The 13,173-nt window shown below is 46.8% G+C and overlaps 1 long non-coding RNA gene across 1 annotated transcript in view; it reads left to right on the top strand.

Moving 5' to 3' along the window:
• The window catches only part of LOC139265518 (uncharacterized), a 62,782-nt gene that overhangs the window by 33,175 nt on the left and 16,434 nt on the right, over window positions 1-13,173 (top strand). Inside the window, exon 2 of the long non-coding RNA XR_011593562.1 lies at window positions 2,413-2,571. This is a non-coding gene — a long non-coding RNA (uncharacterized lncRNA). The remainder of the gene's footprint in view (window positions 1-2,412; window positions 2,572-13,173) is intronic.

Raw genomic sequence — 13,173 nt, 5'->3', positions numbered from 1 at the left:
ACTGAAATCCTGTATCCCTGGTATCATTCCAATAAATCGCTCTGCAAACCTCTCTAAGATCTTGACATTTTTCCTAAAATGTGGTGCTCAGAATTAGACACAACACTCTAGCTGAGACTTAACCAGTGATTTAGAAAGATTTAGCATAACCTCCTTGCTTTTGTAGTCTGTTTATAAAGCCAAGGATCCTTTATGCTTTTTTAACAGCCTTCTTAACTTGTCTTGCCACCTTCAAAAATGTGTGTACGTACACGCTCAAGTCCCTTTGTTCCTGTATCCCCTTTAAAATGGCACCATTTAGTTCATATTGCCTTTCCTCATTCTTCCAACCAAAAATATATCACTTCATACATACCTGCATTAAATTTCATCTACCATGTGTCTGCCCATTTCAGCAGTCTGTCAATATCCTCCTGAAGTCTGGTACTATCCTGCTCATTGTTTGTTACATTTCCGAGTTTCGTGTCTTCAAACTTTGAAATTATGCTCTGTGTACCTAAGTCCATGTCATTAATATATATAAAAAAAAGGTTATTAAAATATTTTTAATTACCGCTTGCCTATTTTGCTCATAAGATAAGAGAACATAAGGGGGCAAAAATTACAGCCTCCTGGCTCTGTACGGAGATTTACGGACCTGGGGAGGCATCACAAAAGCCGATTTTTAGCGCACAATGCGCATGCGCTGAAAACCGGCTTTTCCAATTTGTCAAGCTCCAGTTTGACAGATCTTCCACATCTCGGCAGCCAGGACATTTGCATGGGTAGGATTGAGGTATTTACCCATAATCTTGCCCAACAAATGTCCTGAAAACACTACTTTCACATGCATAAGAGTTTTAAAATACACAAAAGCATTTTCAAATAAAATTATAGAAACATATTTTATTGTTTAAAAACCCTCCCCATTCTGGTAAGTTTATTTTAAACCATAATTAAAAAAACTTTTTAAAAATGGAAAAATATGCATTTTTTATAATACATAAATAATTTAAATGTAAGTTAATAAAAATATGAGGTGTATTTTTTCTATTTTTTATTAGAGTTTTGTGTGTTTGGGGGCTGTTTCTCATACATAATTTGAGTACAGGGGCAGGGAGGTGTTGCTGCAGTTGTACAGGGCCTTGGTGAGGCCACACCTGGAGTATTGTGTACACTTTTGGTCTCCTAACTTGAGGAAGGACATTCTTGCTATTGAGGGAGTGCAGCGAAGGTTCACCAGACTGATTCCCGGGATAGCGGGACTGACATATCAAGAAAGACTGGATCAACTGGGCTTGTATTCACTGGAGTTCAGAAGAATGAGAGGGGATCTCATAGAAACGTTTAAAATTCTGACGGGTTTAGACAGGTTAGATGCAGGAAGAATGTTCCCAATGTTGGGGAAGTCCAGAACCAGGGGTCACAGTCTAAGGATAAGGGGTAAGCCATTTAGGACCGAGATGAGGAGAAACTTCTTCACTCAGAGAGTGGTGAACCTGTGGAATTCTCTACCACAGAAAGTTGTTGAGGCCAATTCACTAAATATATTCAAAAAGGAGTTAGATGTAGTCCTTACTACTCGGGGGATCAAGGGTTATGGCGAGAAAGCAGGAATGGGGTATTGAAGTTGCATGTTCAGCCATGAACTCATTGAATGGCGGTGCAGGCTGGAAGGGCCGAATGGCCTGCTCCTGCAACTATTTTCTTTGTTTCTATGTTTCTACAATAATGGGAACTCCAACTTATGGAGTTCCCAATATTATGAAAGAGAACATACTTTACCTGATTGGCTGCCCAGAGCCCTGTGACTGCAGCTCCAGCCCTGCACATGTCCTGATGTGTACACACTGTAATGCGCAGTCATTGGAGGCCTCAGGACCGGGAACTCGCCTGGGCGCAGCAGCTTCAGGTATGTGCGTATTTTAAAAAAGTTTTTTACCCGATCGCCCGCGGGAAGCAGCCGACTGAGATTTCTGGGCCAAGATTTAGGAGCAGGAGTAAGCCATACGGCATCTTGGCCTGCTCCACCATTCAATAAGATCATTGCTGATCTTTGACCTCAACTCTACTTTCCCGCCTGATCCCCATATCCCTTGATTCTCCTAAGTCCATAAATTTATCTATAAGAACATAAGAATTAGGAGCAGGAGGACACCATATTATCCTATCCATCCTGTCATAATTTTAAACCCTTCTGTCATATTGTCCCATAATTTGCTTTGGTCTAACAAAAAAAGCCCCTTCACAAGGAATGAATTACAACGAATTGTTACGTCGGTAAAATCAGTAACCATTTTCCGCACAGTGAGATCCCACAAATATGACAATTGACCACTGAGCTGTAATTCATTGCGTGAAGCACTTTGAGATGTCTCTGAGACGCGCAATAAAGCACTGTATAATCGCAAGATTTCTTTCTCTTTTCTTCAGATTAAAAGAACACTTGCAGTCTCCTAAGTAGAGTTTGCACCAGGAACAAAGGCTTTTAATCAGAACTGTGATCTGTTTGAGAACATAAAAATCATCATCAGGATTAACAAACAACCCGAAGAATTGAGGGCTCCCACTGTCAGAGAACCGGCGTGTCAGGTATTGTGGGGACTTGGAGCAAACCCAGTGGGAGCTGCCAATCAGTCACATGGGATTACATTTCCTCTGTTTGTATTACGAAGGAATTTGGGTCACAATTTGCATAATCATTGCCAATTCTCTATCTTAAATTGCTTTAGGCCCTGGGAGACTGAATGTAATAGTTTCTTCCAATAATGTTCGATTCCCATAGGCCACCAAGCCCTGTCTTTCTCCTGTAATGTGTTTGTCTGGCTACGTCTACTTCCTGCTGCCGTGCAGTATGTATTTACGGCTTGTGTTAGTTAAATAAGTCAATCATCACAATCACAAACTGCTCTGTCGCAGCGAGCATGGATTCAGTGCGACATGACAGTCGCTTCAGTAAGCCATTAAGGGAGTGGTTGCTGAGATTCAGGCTTTTGCTCCCAATCCCGATCTGTATCGCTGCCTGATACTGACCAGACCCCCTACATAGGTTTGCCAGGATTGGCCTGGAGGCTCCAGGAACTGAAGATTAATCTCCAGTGCACTGCTGTGACCAACCCAGGAGAAAGGTCATTGTGGTATTGGAAATAAAGGGCTGGATTTTTGGCTTTGATATTGTTGGGCGATAATGGTGTTGGGGCGGGAAAGTTAGCGCCCGGGAATAGTTTGCGCCTCAATAATTAAGTTTGGTCACCTGGGCCCTGCATCAGGGGATGCAGCGCTAAGGGAGACGTTGTACACCTCTCAGGGCGCTAGCATGGGAAACTCCCAAGTTAAAGAGTCGGGCCGGGAGGGCTCCGAGAGACCCCTGGGAGGCGGGGGGGAAACCGAAAAAAACCCCACAAAATCATTCCCAAAACATTGCCCACACTACCACAACACAAATCGCAAAAAAATTTAAAAGAAAAAACAATCACACTTACCTTAGGAGTCCATCGCTGACGGGATGGTTGGACTGCCTTGATTTCCCAGGCAGACATTGCGAGTCGCACTTTGTGGTGGACGGGCCAAGCAATAGTTCAAACTTGCGCCAGTGTTGCAACCAGGGCTGTTGTACACAGGGCGCAACTCTTCGGGGCAGTGCTCCTCCACATCGCCGTAAAACCGGACCTGAGGATCGCTGCGGGGCGTTGGAGGCTGACCGCCCGGCCAAAACACCTCACTGCCGCCATTGCTGCCACTCCAGGGCGAAAAACAGGAAAAAAAGACCCGAAAATCCAGCCCAAATTGGTTTTTTGGGCTTTTTTTTAATACTTCAGTTTAGTAGTTATAAAAATATTGGTGACTGGGGTAAAAGGCTGTTTGACTGTGGGTGAAGAATCATCAAATCAGGTAATGAAAAGTCTGGTGGCTTTTCAATTGGCCGTGGGAAGGCGGGGAACCGCGAGGATGGATAGGTCGGGCGACCATTGGCGGGAGCGGGATAGTTGGAGGCAGGAGATCATGTGATCATATCAGGAAAGGCTGAACAGGCTGGGGTAAGGTAAGGTTGTGGGGTGACTCAATAGAGGTCTTTAAAATTATGAAGGGGTTTGATAAGGTAGCGTAATGAAGATGGGAGAATTTCAACCCTAAAGAACGGGTGGGTTACAGTTAGGTGGGAGATGTTAAAAACCTGAATCCCAAACCCAACCCGCCCACTTTGGGTTTTAATTACATGGACTTGGGGAAGGTGTGTTTGGTAGTGGGGTCACACTGGAGGTGGTGGAAATGACCAAAAATGATCCATTGACTGTGGAGGCTGGTGGGGTGAAATGTGATGACAAGGGGAACTGTGCAAAGTTAAAGCACATGGGATTGGGGGTAGTGTGCTGACGTGGATTGAGAACTGGTTGTCAGACAGGAAGCAAAGAGTAGGAGTAAACGGGTACTTTTCAGAATGGCAGGCAGTGACTAGTGGGGTGCCGCAAGGTTCTGTGCTGGGGCCCCAGCTGTTTACATTGTACATTAATGATTTAGACGAGGGGATTAAATGCAGTATCTCCAAATTTGCGGATGACACTAAGTTGGGTGGCAGTGTGAGCTGCGAGGAGGATGCTATTAGGCTGCAGAGTGACTTGGATAGGTTAGGTGAGTGGGCAAATGCATGGCAGATGAAGTATAATGTGGATAAATGTGAGGTTATCCACTTTGGTGGTAAAAACAGAGAGACAGACTATTATCTGAATGGTGACAGATTAGGAAAAGGGAAGGTGCAACGAGACCTGGGTGTCATGGTACATCAGTCATTGAAGGTTAGCATGTAGGTACAGCAGGCGGTTAAGAAAGCAAATGGCATGTTGGCCTTCATAGCGAGGGGATTTGAATACAGGGGCAGGGAGGTGTTGCTACAGTTGTACAGGGCCTTGGTGAGGCCACACCTGGAGTATTGTGTACAGTTTTGGTCTCCTAACTTGAGGAAGGACATTCTTGCTATTGAGGGAGTGCAGCGAAGATTCACCAGACTGATTCCCGGGATGGCGGGACTGACCTATCAAGAAAGACTGGATCAACTGGGCTTGTATTCACTGGAGTTCAGAAGAATGAGAGGGGACCTCATAGAAACGTTTAAAATTCTGACGGGTTTAGACAGGTTAGATGCAGGAAGAATGTTCCCAATGTTGGGGAAGTCCAGAACCAGGGGTCACAGTCTGAGGATAAGGGGTAAGCCATTTAGGACCGAGATGAGGAGAAACTTCTTCACCCAGAGAGTGGTGAACCTGTGGAATTCTCTACCACAGAAAGTAGTTGAGGCCAATTCACTAAATATATTCAAAAAGGAGTTAGATGAAGTCCTTACTACTCGGGGGATCAAGGGTTATGGCGAGAAAGCAGGAAGGGGGTACTGAAGTTTCATGTTCAGCCATGAACTCATTGAATGGCGGTGCAGGCTAGAAGGGCTGAATTGCCTACTCCTGCACCTATTTTCTATGTTTCCATGTTTCTATTGTGGTTCTGGGAGGGAGGGCAAGGGGTGAGAGCAGGAGAGCGGGAAATGGAACAGGTGGAAGGTTCAAGTATTTAAAACCTGAATCCTGACCCCAACCCGTCCATTTTCGGTTTTAACGGAGGCAGAGTGGGGGGGGGGGCAGGCAATCAACCCCCTCCCACAAGTTGGCTTGGCACTTTAAATATTACAATGAGGCTGGAAGCCTTGGGATTAACCTGTGTGCAGGTTTACCTGTAGCCGGCCGGGGTTCCTGGGCCTCGGGATTTCCGACAGCTACAGGGAAGCAATTCTTGTGGGTCTGGAGGAGCAGGAGTGCTTCCTCCCAGACCCTAAGCCCCCCCACCATCAGCCCGCCCCTTCACTCAAACCCCCTTGCAGGTCGGGGATAGGACCTCCCTCCCCTCCCCCCGGGTCAGGGCTTGCACCTACCTGTGGTTGCAGCCTCTTCTCCAGCAGGCCCCACCCGACTGGAAGCCAGCTTGTCAGTGACATCACACGCATGCTGTGGAGTTAAAGCTCACAATGTGAGGGAGGTTCTGGGTTTCCTGTGCTCTATCGGCCTCCCCCACATCCCCATCCCCGCTCCCGGCGGGTCCATAAGTAAAAATAAACGGCCAATGTTTCCACTGTGGGGGAGTCTGAAACTAGGGGCCATAAATATAAAATAAAAACAGAAAATGGTGGAAATAATCAGCAGGTCAGGCAGCATCGGTGGAGAGTTAACGATTCAGGTCGATGACCTTGCAGTTGATGGACTGGCTGAATAGTTTTCTATTTTTTGATTATTTCCCACATGCCAATACTTCGTTTATATGGGCTCAATTTTCCCCAGTGATTTGCGGCGTATTTTTGGAGCAGGCTGCTTTTTTTGGCTTAAGTTAAAATCACAGTTTCCTCAATCAATTTGCACCAGCGTAACTCAGTTACTTACGATTATTTTAGGTACATTTTCTTTTCAGCCAAGAGGTGCGTAACCTATCACCCTCACCAATTCTGGCCATTTAGGGAAGTTTGGCCAGCTGAGAGTTATCCAGTTCTGCTTCGGTCAGTGTATGTGGCTTCTGCAGAAAAACCTTCCGGAGAGTTAAAGAAATTGGCGCAGGTAAGGAAATCGGAGGAGGCCATTCGGCCTGGGATAGGGGAGGGGGACCTGGACTAGTAAGGTATTTGAGGCTGTGGGGGTGGGGGAGCTGGAGCTGGACTGGCATAGGCAAGGGGTTCAGGGCGGGTTAGGGATTCAGGGATCGGCTACAAAACAGACCATGGGGAGGGAGGGATAGCCGATCAGAAGGCTTTGTGCCCGGGGAGGGGGAGGGGGAGGGAGAGGGAGGTCACTTCTGTAATGTTGTGTTGTGTTACTGGAACATGATTCAGTTTTAATGTAAAATATATTTTATTCAAAAGTTTACAATGTACTTAACTTGACTTTAATAAAATTATTCTTGCATCAAACTTTACTTTAATATCACTTTTTAAGATCACTTAAAAACTTTAAGATCACTTATAAACTTATAAATTTACATAACTTACAAAAAACTTTTAATTTGAGAACAGTAACAATAATAACAATAATAACAACAACAGCAAAGAAAGGCTCCGCCCACCTCTCCTCCCCCTTACTCTAAGACTACCCGCTGCGCTTGGTTTTGGACATTCCACCACCCCTGCCCACAGGCGGTGGCACAGTGTTTCTGGGCTTGGTGCCAAGCTTATTCTTTCTAACATCTCGGGCACTGTGCACCTCTTGAGGGTGGGGGGCGTCAGCATCAGGCGGCAAGTTGGAGGGCCTGGCTTTGGGCTATCAGAGGCTGGTCTGGGGATTGCAGTGGGAGTGACAGCTGATTGTGTCAATGGGTGCGGGGTCTGGGCATGTTCCCTTATTGCAGCAGCTAACTCACACATGCCGTCCCTCATGCACCCCGACAGTGTCTCAGCGGACTGCAACTATCTCCCCTAATGGCCTGTACTACCTCTGACATTCCCTCCCTCATGGCCACTATTCCCACACTGATGGTCCAGGCGAATATTGTTACTTCTCCTGACAGTCCCGGTCCCTCATCACTCACCTGAATGGTGTCCAGAAGTGATCGGGTAAGGTCAATGCTCTCCGCACTCAATGACATCATCTGAACCACAACTGTTACATCCTGCATCTCAGGAGAGCGTGGTCGAGCTCTCCTTCCTTGGGCTCACACCCCAAAACTGGAACCCGCAACCTGGGACAATGAGGCCCTGGGTGTGCCTCGCTGCACACAACAATGGAACCCGCAACCTGGGAAGATGTGAAACTGTGGAAAGTCCCACCAACACTCAAACCACTAGTCATAGGCTCAATTTTGGCCAAAACCGTTTTTTGGCGTATTCTAGGCCAGAACTACTCCAAAAAGAAATGTGCCAAGTTTCCCCACTCTATTTTTCAGAATTGGCACCGTGCAGCCTATCCTGTCGGCTCAGAGGGCGGAGCCAACTGTCCGCGCCGAAAAAAAGATGCTGCCCCTTCTGCATATGCGCAAAAAAAAAGGATGTTTTTGACATGAATCCTATGTGCACCTCCATGAGCAGCACCTCCTCCAAAGTCAGTACAACAGTGGGAGCTTCATCCATCCCCTCCACCTCACCCTCACCCTCATGTTCTTGGTCTGGAGGGTTGGATTGGAAGATGTTCTCTTCTTCAGGCTCATCCTCGTCTGAATCATCTTCTGCATGGTCAGGGTTAGCCTCAAGTTCTGCAAAGGATAACAGAACAGACAAATGGTTAGCAGTAGAGGAGGGGGCAGGGTGGGTGGCATGAGTAGGCTCACACAGTGCAGGCCAGGCAGCAGGCTGATTTGAAGGGCCACGATGAATTTGCAGGACTTACCCTCTCCCTCGAGTGTGGGCCCAGCTTATGCAGTACTAAATTGCTTTTTTCCAGTCAGGACCCATCAAAGCAGTGACCCTCTCTTCCAAGGGTATCAGTGGCTGCAGATTTTCCGGGCCTCCTCCTGATCGAGTTCTTTCCTTTTATTATGTGCCATCTTCCTCTGCAAAGATGAAAATACAACTTTTTAGAGAGGGTATCTTTCTGTTGGGTGGGACATATACAGCTGGTCACATTTACAATTGCATTAAATAAATGGAAAATATTACTTACACTAACTACTTGACCAAGGTCCTGCCATTTCTTTTTGCACTGGCCTCCAGATCTCGGGATGGTCACCACTGCAGTAATCTTCTGCAACTCGGTTCCAGCGTTTCTTCATTTCTTTGGGTGGAACTTTTATGTGACCTCTGCCGGTTTGCAGCTCCTGCCATCTGTTCTCAGTCACAGTAACTAGTGCCTCCACTTCTTCCTGTAAGAAACTCTTGGTCCTTGCACTGTGTTGCATCTTGTACTGCTGCAGCTGCGATTTTTCCAATGCTATCACACACACAGCACTTCTTCTGTCACACACACAACTGGCTCTTTAAAAATGGCCGATTGCCAAATCCGAGCTGTACTGAGCATGCGCGTCCATTGGAGCAACGTCTAAAACGTAAGTTTTTCCCCCGCGCATGCGCAGAAAGCGCGGCTTCTGTTTTTAGCGCAGACAGCAGGCTCCACCCCCCGAGGCGACTGGACACTCTGCGCGGCTCTGAATTTGATATATAGATTGGGGAAACTTTGGAAAAATATTTATGGTGCATTTCTGGCCGAGAAAACCTGGCGTAACTCTGAAAATATGGGGAAAATTGAGTCCATTATTTTTCATTGTTGCTGGCTTTGAAATCACACTATTCAAAGCAACGAGGATGGGGATTTATTTCCAATTGAAATGAGGAATAGGAATTTGTGAGCGGTCAATAAATGTAGGTACAAAGACCCATGTGACATTTTAGCCACACCTGTCACCATCCCAGGATCTGTGTTTATAAATCCCTCCACGTATACCTGGACATATCAGAGGTGACCTATGTTTGGCACCTCTGCTTCACAAGACATCACACCACAGAATTGTGGCAGTTAATGCACAATGACCTACAAGCAACATTTGTTTCAGGAACGTGATCCCTATACAGGTGAAGGCTACTATTGCACAAAGTTTTTATGCTACCGGATCGATCCAAACCACCCCGGAGACATCGGCTACATCAGGCAGTCTGCAGTGCACACATGTCTCAGAGAAGTGACAACAATTTTCCTGTTAAAAGGAAGTATTACCTGGAGGGGATGTACATCTTTCACTCGGTGACAAGCTTCTCTCGATTGCAAGTGTTGTAGATGCTACCTCTGTGAACGAAAGAACTAACATTTATGTAGAACAGTACAGATCCTCAGAATGCCCTCAAATACTTTGAAGTCAATCACTGTTGTGATTTATGGGCAAATACAGCAGCTAGTTCCACAAATGCAAATGAGACATATGACCATATTTGAAGGATACTGGTGTTGGTTGAGGGATGAATGTTGACCAGGACACTGGGAGAACTACCATGAACGTTTTGGGGTGGCAATGAAGTGGTGAGCTCTTCTGGGCGGGTGGCCAGTTTCCAGCACCCCGCCGGTGTTTTCGGGGCTGGTTACGGTGGGGCGAGGAGCATTATCAGCAGGAAGAGGCGAGCCAGCGTGCAACGCCCTGGTTGTGACACGGGCTCGATTTTTGAGTCCCGCCCGACCCGTAGCACTGTGTAGCGTGCACTGCTGGGACTGCCTGTGAAAACGGGCGCTCCAACCTACACCAGCTGCAGTGATGTATGTAATGTCGACCTCGGGTAAGTGTGATTGTTTTTTCTTTTACTTTTTTTTGTGATTTATGGGCTCAATTTTGGCCCAAACCATTTTCTGGCGTATTGCCAGAGTTCGCCCATTTTTCTAGGCCAGAACTACTCCAAAAATAAATGTGCCAAGTTTCCCCACTTTATTTTTCAAAATCGGCACCGTGTAGGCTCGGGGGGTGGAGCCAACTGTCCCCGCCGAAAAAAAGATGCTGCCCCTCTGCACTTGCGCAAAAAAAAGGATGTTTTTGACATGATTCCTGTGTGTAGTACAGCTCCCGGTCTGCAATCAGCCATTTTTAAACAGCCAGTTGTGTGTGAGAACTTTAATTTTCATTGGAAAAACCAGAGCTGCAATATACAACACTGCTCAAGGACCAAGAGTTTCTCACAGGATGAAGTGGAGGCACTAGTTACTGTGATTGAGAACAGACGGCACGAGCTGGACACCGGCAGAGGTCACATAAAAGTTCCACCCAAAGAAATGAAGAAACGCTGGAACCGAGTTGCAGAAGATTACTGCAGTGGTGACCATCCCGAGATCTGGAGGCCAGTGCAAAAAGAAGTGGCAGGACCTTGGTCAAGTAGTTAGTGTAAGTAATATTTTCATTTTTCAATGGTATTGCAATTGTAAATGTGACCATCCAGCAGAAAGACACCCTCTCTAAAAGGTTATACTTTCATCTTTGCAGAGGAAAGTGGCACACAACAAAAGGGAAAGAACTCGAACAGGAGGAGGCCCGGAAAATTTGCAGCCACTGACACACTTGGAAGAGAGGGTCGCTGCTTTGATGGGTCCTGCCTGGAGAAAAGCAATCACCACTGCACAAGCTGGGCCTACACTCGAGGGAGAGGGTAAGTTCTGCAATTTCCACAGTCTGGCTTTGCTAAATGTTAAGCACTGTGCGGGCTAGCCATGCTTCAGTCCCTGGGGATGTCTCCATCAGCTACGCTTTGGTTGATGCAATGTGCTATCGTTGATCATGGTCCTTCAAATCAGCCTGCTGCCTGCGCTGTGTGAGCCTACTCATACCACCCACCCAGCCCCCTCCTCTGCTGCTAACCATTTGTCTGTTGTTATATTTTGCAGAATTTCAGGCCAACCCTGACGATGCAGAAGAAGATTCAGACGCGGACGAGCCTGAAGAGGAGAACATCTTCCAGTCCCACCCTCCAGACCAAGAGCATTGGGGTGAGGGGGAGGGGATGAATGAAGTCCCCACTGTTGTACTCACTCTGGAGGAGGTGCAGGTGCTGCCCATTGAGGTGCCAGCCCCTTCCCTGAGTAATGGTTTGAGTGTCGGTGGGACATTCCAGGGTTTCCCACCGTCCGAGGCTGCGGTTCCAGTGGGATGCAGCAAGGCACAACCAGGGCCCCACCGTCCGAGGCTGCGGGTCCCACTCGGATGCTGCGAGCCATATCCAGAGTGAGGAGGGGATGGAGAGCTCGACTGCACTGTCCTGAGGTGCAGGATCTAACAGATCACTCCTGGACACCATCAGTGGATGAGGTATCGGGACTGTCGGGAGAAGTAACAACACTCTCACGAGAAATGTGAACGCTGTCCGGGAACATGAGGGAGGGAATATCTCAGTCAGCTGAAACCATGTCAGTACACATGAGGGAGGGAATGTTGCAGGTAGCTGATGCACTGTCAGTGAACATGAGGGAGGGAACGTTGCAGATAGTTGAGACACTGTTGGTGAACATGAGGAAGGGAATGTTGGAGATAGCTGCTGCAATACGGGAACATGCCCAGACCCCGTGCCCATTGACAGAATCAACTGCCACTCCCATTCCATTCCCCAGACCAGCCTCTGAAGAGCCCCAAGCCGGGCCCTCTACATTATTGCCTTCCCACCGCACCACCCCCCTCCATCAAGAAGTGCGCATTACCCGAGATGTTCGAAATAATAAGCTTGGTACCAACCCGAGAGAAACGCTGCACCACCGCCTGTGGGCAGGGGTGGAGTCAACAAGACCAAGCGCAGCGAGTGGTCTTAGAATAAGGTAGAGGAGAGATGGGTGCAGCATTTCTTTGCTGCTATTTGTTGTTATTATTATTGTAGTTACTGTTGTAACTGTTCTCAAATTAAAAGTTTTTTTATAAATTATGTAAATTTACAAGTTTAAAAGTTAATAAGTATCTTAAACTTTTTAAGTGATCTTAAACTTTTTAAGTGATCTTAGAGTTTGTAAGTGATCTTAAGTGAAAACTTTAAAGTTTTAAACAAGAATATGTTTATTAAAGTTAAGTTAAGTACAAGCAAATATTTGTTAAACTTTTGAATAAAATATATTTTACATTATAACTGAATCATTTCCATTATTTGTTCGATTATTAACACAACTTTTGAAGTAGCAAAAATAATTTCCATCATTTGTTCCATTAACACAACACAACATTACAGAACAGGTCTGAACGGTAAACATGGTCCATGTGGAATAGTTGCCGCTGAGCCTTCAGGCAGAAAAGCGTACACGGATGAGTTGCTGGCACAAGGCTCGAGCAATCATTAAAGAGGCATGAGGGCCCGCCCTCCTCCGCTGTCATGCTCTGGGTTCAGGTAGGTGCATGGCTTCCTCGTCCTCGTACCATCCTCCTGCTTGTCATCTGCATCTTCCTCATCATTATCATCAGCCACTCTCATCGCAGGTGGGTCTTCCACTATCAGCTGCTGCTGCCTCATGATGGCTAAGTTATGCAGCATGCAGCACACAAGAGTGAACTGACCGACAATCTCAGGGGAGTATTGCAAGTAGCCTCTGGAATGGTCCAGGCATCGGAAACACTATTTCAAGATGCTAATGGTCCTCTCTATGATGCTGCACGTCGCAATGTGCGGCATGTTGTATTCACGGTCAGCTTCCGTCCGGGTTACGCGTAGGGGTGTCATGAGCCAGGTGGCGAGGGTGTACCTTTTGTCTCCTAGTAGCCAGCTCTGCCCTTCTGGCTGTTGCTGAAACATGG

Source organism: Pristiophorus japonicus, chromosome 6 (genome assembly GCF_044704955.1).
Source record: "Pristiophorus japonicus isolate sPriJap1 chromosome 6, sPriJap1.hap1, whole genome shotgun sequence".
Lineage (NCBI taxonomy): Eukaryota > Metazoa > Chordata > Chondrichthyes > Pristiophoridae > Pristiophorus > Pristiophorus japonicus.
The sequence above is the reverse complement of the archived record's forward strand: the minus strand, read 5'-3'. Positions and strand labels throughout refer to the sequence as shown.